At 33.8% G+C, this 7,176-nt stretch overlaps 1 long non-coding RNA gene across 1 annotated transcript; it reads left to right on the top strand.

The window, feature by feature from the left end:
* The first annotated feature begins 493 nt into the window (after positions 1-493).
* Positions 494-2,350, top strand: LOC140693320 (uncharacterized). Its single transcript, XR_012069040.1, has 2 exons — positions 494-688; positions 2,078-2,350. It is a non-coding gene; the product is annotated as an uncharacterized lncRNA (long non-coding RNA).
* Positions 2,351-7,176: the final 4,826 nt, after the last annotated feature.

The following is a 7,176-nucleotide window of genomic DNA, read 5'->3' as shown; positions in this document are numbered from 1 at the left end:
ATATAAATAAAATTTTATTTTATAAATATTTACAATTTATTTATTAACATTCCAAATAAACTGATATTTATTTTTCTCATATTTTGAATATACAGCTACTTATTTTAAAGAACACAGATAAATACATACTTCCATTTCCGAATCAAATTATGTTTAATTTTAATAACAAATGATATTGAAATTGTTACACATTTTCTGTAGAGGTTTTACACAAATTTCACTTTAACTTCCAAAACTTTAAAATTATTTTTTTTGCATTATTTATTCTCTGTTCACCAATCTAGTATAAATTTGTGTACAAAAGTATGGAGATTGGTTTTATTTCATAGACCCCAAAATTATATTATTTAAAAAGATTTTGTGGGGATAATATTTGCAGATCACACTATAAAAATAAGCAACATTTATGTTTCATTTTAACTGGATGAATGAGAAGTAAACACTGGCGGAATTTTACACTTGGGTTGCTGGGATACCAGTCGTATTGTGATGACACAGCTACTCAGGTTGAGAACCATTGTGATTGCCTAGCAGTTTATCTGTGCAGGCTTGCCAAATCAGCATTTGAACCTGCAGTGCTCAAAATCATGCAGATTATAAAAGTAGCTGTAGAAAAAGTTATTTGAGATGACACATGTTTCTTCAGAAATTCAAGATGTGTCTCATAAAGATGGACCAACTGTTTCAGGTAACTCTGGTAGATCTCTATTGTGTGATCAAACATTCTCTGGGGACTTGGACTTAAGGTCTATGATTGAAGAAAATGCTTTTCAGACTTTGTCTGAAGAATCTTTGATAAAAAGACCATGTTACACACATTGTGTCTCAGAACCAGATGAAGATAATGATTTTCGTTCTCTGAGATTTCCAAGAAAACTCTGGAAAATGGCTAGGAGTGACCAATATCAATCCATCTGGTGGGATGATAATGGATCTTCCATAGTGATTGATGAAGATGTCTTTAAGAAGGTAGTTTTGGAAAGAAAGGCCCCTTTCAGAATATTTAAACTGGAAGTATGAAAAGTTTAGTTAGACAGCTTAACCTTTATGGGTTTAGTAAAGTGAGGCAGAATTTTCAAAGATCTGCTTGTCTAGCTGACTTTCTGGCACAAGGAAAAGAAGCCTCTGTTTTAAGCAAGGTATTCAGAAATTTTAGTAACCACTTGGTAACTTATATATGAAAATTTATGTTGTACATCAGTCTATGGTAATATATATTTAAAGCTAGATTTTGAAAACTGTATAAAATTACCAAGTCTTAAATTCTTTATTTTTTCTAAAAATGAGGACAGTGCCATATGTATTCAAGATTCAGAGAAACTTTGCTTGCAACTATGAATCTTATCAGAAATCTATATAAAGGTATTAAAGCTGCTTGTGAAAAGTGGCATTCACAGTTACTGCAAATGCTAACTTCTTTAATTTGATGACTATACTACTTATATGTGTATTTTACAAATAAGGAAATTTAAAAAATAGCAATGTTCATATTTTCATGATATTATCTGTGCATTGTAAATGTGAAATCTGATGTTTTATACGTTAGGCTTATTGTAGTCTTGTATTTTGGTTTAAAATATTACTAAATTTTTTCACTTTGATTGTAGCTGCAGATCTAACATAATTCAAATTTTAAACGAGTCTTTCCCCAGGTTTTAATCAGAATAAAAAGAAGAGTTGGGATTAAAAATGCCTCTCTGGTATCTTCATTGTCTTAAGATTTCAATAAGAAGCACTTTATTGCAGGGGGTAATGTGGATACTCATAATTCTGGTTTTGTGGCTGACACTAGTGGAGAAAGTGCATTTTTACCTTTTGCAAAATTAAAAATGCCTCTAATTAGAAAGCCCTCTACTAGCCACATAATTGGTGATAAAACTACCCTGATCAGCGGTGATTTTTCTGGTCCATCAGACCACCAGAACAAATTGCAGTAGATCAGCATGCTATTTTAAATCAGTTGAACATTGTCCACTGGCACACTCAAAGCAGATACACTGAAGCAAATGACCTTATTATGAAGTTCATTAAAACCAAAAATTCTACTTCTCAGAACACCATCTTGTCTCCAATGCAGAGTAATTATTTTGGACTGATGGTGGAGCCTTCTGCTTTTCCAAATGGATATCACAACATATCTGCCAAAGAAGGTCGTTTTTCTAAACTTCAACCAGGGAGCAATGCACGGTTTCCAGTGACAATGACAGCTTATACATCAGCTACCTCTCTTTCAAGGCCAACTCATCAGCCAACTTCACTTTATGAACGTCATCCTAATTACAAAGGATCTACCAGAGGACTACCAGTTTATGCAAGATAACAAAGATTAAAATTGATGTTGGCAAATGTTGACAGATATCTGCAATTTTCTTATTTGAACAAGAAGCATAGATGTGTACCTGTATTAACCTTATTTTTTTAAATTAGGTTAAGATTAAATGGGAGACTAAATTAACATTTAAGTTAAAAAGAGGTATTTGATTGATATGATCATTTGATGGAAAAATATGGGAGTAAATTTAAATACTTTCTTGTAAGGAGGAAGAGAAAATGGAAGAATTTGGAAAAAGACTAAAACATGGAGAGAGGGAAAATTACTAAGTGGTTTCTTGTTCATCCTGGAAAGTATTAAAAGGGTTTATAGGATAGGCTGGAACAGGAGATAAATGCAGGAACTGGCCCAGGGATCATGGTCTCTATTATGTCATCCCTGGAATCATAAAGGTCACATGATGTAGTCTCAGATGGCACATTCAGCATGTGGTAGAATTTAAGAAGTAATTTTATCTATGGTATTCTTTGTGCTGTTTTCAAAGCATTAAAATTGGTGCTTTCATTTCCTGCCCTCAAGAGTCTACATTATATTTTCAAGTCAATACTTTATGTTGCTTTTATATTCAAGCCAAAGACAAGCTTACGTCCTCAGGGTGGCATTTAATGCCTTTCCAACTCTAAGCACACAAACTCATCTTGGTTTAGTCATTTCTTTATAAATCTGGCATCTCACTACCTTGGTATATCTTTATGTTTCACTGTATCTGGAAATATATCCAGGCAAACGATTGTCAACTATGTTAGCTGCAACCTCACCACTTTTACTCCAGCTCATCCTTGGATTTTGGGTGTCCTCCTTTTATCTACTTAGACTTTCCCTGTCTCAGCACAGAAACCACCTCCTCCAGATGTTTTCAGTCTATCCCCCTTTCCTTGTTTAACTTGGATACCAGCACAGTAAGCACAACACATGTCACAGGATGCATTTTTGTATTAAGTGAATGAAAAACACATGTTGACTTTAAGCAATATCTACTTTCCTGAAACAAGAAAACTCTCATGGTTTTCAAACTATTTCGTTGTGGTCTTCACCGCAAACTAGATCTTTCATAGCCCAAGGACAAGTCAATCAAGACAGTACGTGGAGTTAGGTACAGGAGACAAAGTAATATTTACTTCTTAATTCATGCCTGCAGAGGCATAAAGCAATCCATTCACATTTGCTGGATTTGTTCCTGTCTCTTCATCACCCACCCACCACAAAACAGCTGAATCTCTTCCCCATACCAATAACTATACTGACTTATTATTAATATACTTCTTAGAATCAGAGCTTTGTCCAGAAGAGACAGTGCCTTTGCAAACATTTAATGTAGGTTTATACACACCAAATAAGTTGTGCCCTTTCTAACCTTCACAAAGTAAGTATCTAAGTGGTAATATCCCCTTGGTTGTGGTTCTCGTATTCAGTAACCAAATTGCAATCTAAATTATGTGGACTAGAAGGAGGTGAGGGTGGTGGAATTAAAAATTTTCCAACTGCAAGAATACCAAATTTCTGCAGATATTAGGAAATATAAAATATTCATGGAAGACTTTGACTATTTCCCACTAATTTTAAATAAAAGGTGAAGCATATTCAGAATGTGAAATGCCCTGAAATGCTGGAAAAATTGTAGGCAAGTTCAGGGATCCTAAGGCCTTTACTCACAATGATGGAGCTAGTGTCATCTGATAAGACTGAAATGGTAACATTGTGTCCGAAAATTTGTCTCCATTTGTGAAGAAAGCCTTTGATAATCTGGAGAATGGGCAAATTGGCCAGGGTAATCTCTAACAACATCCTGTAAATATGACCTTCACCAAGAGAATACAAGAGCCCACTTGCAGCAGGAGAACTGTGTCTGGAGAGCAGTGGTGTTTCCTACAACAGAAACATCACGGTTTTAAATTTGTCAGCTCAACTCTGATGGTGGCTATGTTGTTGCTTACATTAGCAGTCTGGGGTTCAGATGGGTTGGTTCAGCAGCTAATTTCCAGCTCTCTTATCAGACAGTGGGTCTTAGCGTGATCATCTTAACAAGGTTTTATACTGATAAGTCAAACGCTACAGTTTACTTTCAAAATTAGAAATTCTAAGGAAGAATATTATTTGTTTGTCCATCTGTAGTTTTCTACCTGAGAAAAGCTAGAATATTGGCCAATGTCAAAAGTTGGCTCGTGCTTTGAAAATTATACTCTGAGCTCTGCCCAATGAATTCTTCCCATTAAATACTACAAATCTCTCTACCACTGTGTGTGTGTGAAGATGGATTGTTAAGCAGTAACTAAGTTTGTCTTAGTTGAGTCATCAGTGAGTTATTCCTCTGCACCTGTCAGAATGTCTGTGAGATAAGAGTTTCATTGAACCACCAGATTTTCTTCAGATTAGGGAGAGGTAGATTATATTTTTCCCTGTACACTAATTGTTACCTGTTCATTGAATCCAGAGCTGATGCTAGGGCCAAGCCACTGAATCCTTGAATTGGACTGAGGCATATACATTCTGTAGCCCCCAGAGCCCAGCACTGGACTGTGTCTTCTTTTTAATTTAAACTTATGTTTAAGTTTTTTTTTTCTTTTAATTCTCATTGTTGACACAACTTACTTTGGCTTTGAACACCCGTTGACTAATTTATAGGGACTGAATCACTGACTTATTCCCGTTCACCTTGAAATTGCAATAAACTTTTTCCCTTGTACTACCTGGAATACAGTGAGCATGGTCATCATTTTGAGAGCAGTCCTCAGTCCTAGTAATGCAGAAATTTGCACTTCTTGGACCAGCACTTGAGCAAGAATATTTGTTGTGGATCTGAGGGGTTATCCTCATATACCCTAATGCAACCATGAGAAAACACCACATTGTTATCCAAAATCAAGTCTTTGTCAGTATTGCATTCCCATTGCAAAACAGTTAAGAATTGTAGGAGTCCTTAGATTTTACCATGCTGAGATTTTTAGCAACCTAGCATAATCATTTCTTACAGATGCTGTCGGGGAGATGAGACCATTGGTCACAGACATTGAACTTTATCACTCAGAGCAGGAGCAGCCAGTTTTAAATTTGTATCCATTCCCTAATATCAGATGAATACACAGAGTGAAATTTTGATACCTAAAGAAGCAGTGGGCTGTTAACATGAAGAAAGCTTAAAGCATGGTAAAATCCTAATTTTATTAGTATCTTTATGTATAATTTATTTGAATCACTTATTTATTAGTATCTTTACCTAGGATAAGTATATCATGACTCAAGTTTACTTGCTGCAAAACGAATCATGAAAAATGTCATGGGAAATCATGACCTTTGAATTTCCATTTTTACTTCCGCTTTTATTGACATATAATTGGCATAAAACATTGTGTAAGTTTAGGTGCACAGGATATTGATTTGATTTATAAGTATTAAGAAATAAATATCATAGCAAGTTTAGGGAGAATTCATTATCTTATTTAGATACAATTTTAAAGAAATACAATTTGTCTTTTGGTTGTGATGAGAAATCTTATGGTCTACCCACTTAACAACATTAATATAGAACATAAAGCAGTATTAATTGTAATTTTCATGTTATTGCGGGGCATCCCTAGAACAGGTTTATTTTACGGCTAGAGTTTTTTAGCTTTTGAGTGCATTAATCAATTTCTCCTTTCCCAAATACTGCCTTTGTAAACTACAAATCAAATTGTTTTTTCCATAAGTGTGTTTGTTTGTTTTTGAAGTGCACTTTAATCTATAACTCTGTGTGAGTTTCTCTTACATAACATAATTTTTGCTATTTTTAATACATTTCAAACTGATCAAAAGATAAATCTAGTTTTGATAGTTGCTATTTAAAGATATTTCATAGTTATTGACTATTCCCCACACAGTAAATTTCTTGTCCCTGATATTTTAATTTGCAACTGGAAAAATTTCTCTCTTAATTTTTCTCAACTATTTGTTTTTCTTCACCACATTTCCCTCCTTCATTTGAGCAACCTGTTGCTTTCTATATATATAACTTCTTTTCTGTTTTGTTATGTTCATTTCTTTAAATTCCAAATATGAGTAAAACTTTTCTGCATTTGTCCTCCTGTGTCTGACTTCTTTCACCTAACATATTACACTCTTGGTCTACACATTTGTTGCAAATGACAAGAAATTATTCTTTTTATAGCTGAGTAATAACCCATTGTATTTTTATGGGTATGAGTGCATATATATATATATATAAGTTTAGTGTGCGTATATATATAAATATAGATAAATCTGCAGTTAATAGTTGGGTAGATATATATACTATAAACACACATTTTCTTTATCCATCATCTATTGAAAAGCAATTAATTTTCTTTTATAGCCTGGCTATTGTAAATAATGCCACAGTGAATATAGGGTTGAATTTATCTTTTCTGATTTGTGTTTTCATTTTCTTGGAATAAGTATCTAGTTATGGAAATGTTGGTTCATATTTTATTTTTAATTTTTAGATAAAACTCCATACTGTTTTCCACAGAAGCAGCACAAATTTAAATTCACTCAAGCAGTGCAGCAGGGTGATTTTTCTTACATCCTCACCAATATTTATATTTGTTACCTTTTTGATCATAGTCATTCTGACAGGAGTGGCATAATATCTCATTGAGTTATGGTCTTGCTTTTTTCTCATGGTTAGTCATGTTGACCATTTTCATGTGCCTGTTGATTACCTTTCCCCCACTGTATATTCATTTTTTTTGTAATGGGCTAAATGACCATAACTGTCTGATTTCACTTTTAGGCATTCTGTTGTGTTCCATTATTCTGTTTGTTTTGTGCCTCTACCATATTCATTACTGTAGATTTGTATTATAATTTAAAATCAGGGACAGTGTTAC

The sequence above is a fragment of the Vicugna pacos genome, unplaced genomic scaffold (assembly GCF_048564905.1).
Source record: "Vicugna pacos unplaced genomic scaffold, VicPac4 scaffold_19, whole genome shotgun sequence".
Taxonomy (NCBI): domain Eukaryota; kingdom Metazoa; phylum Chordata; class Mammalia; order Artiodactyla; family Camelidae; genus Vicugna; species Vicugna pacos.
Note: the sequence above shows the minus strand (reverse complement) of the source record. Positions and strands in the feature narration are given on the sequence as shown.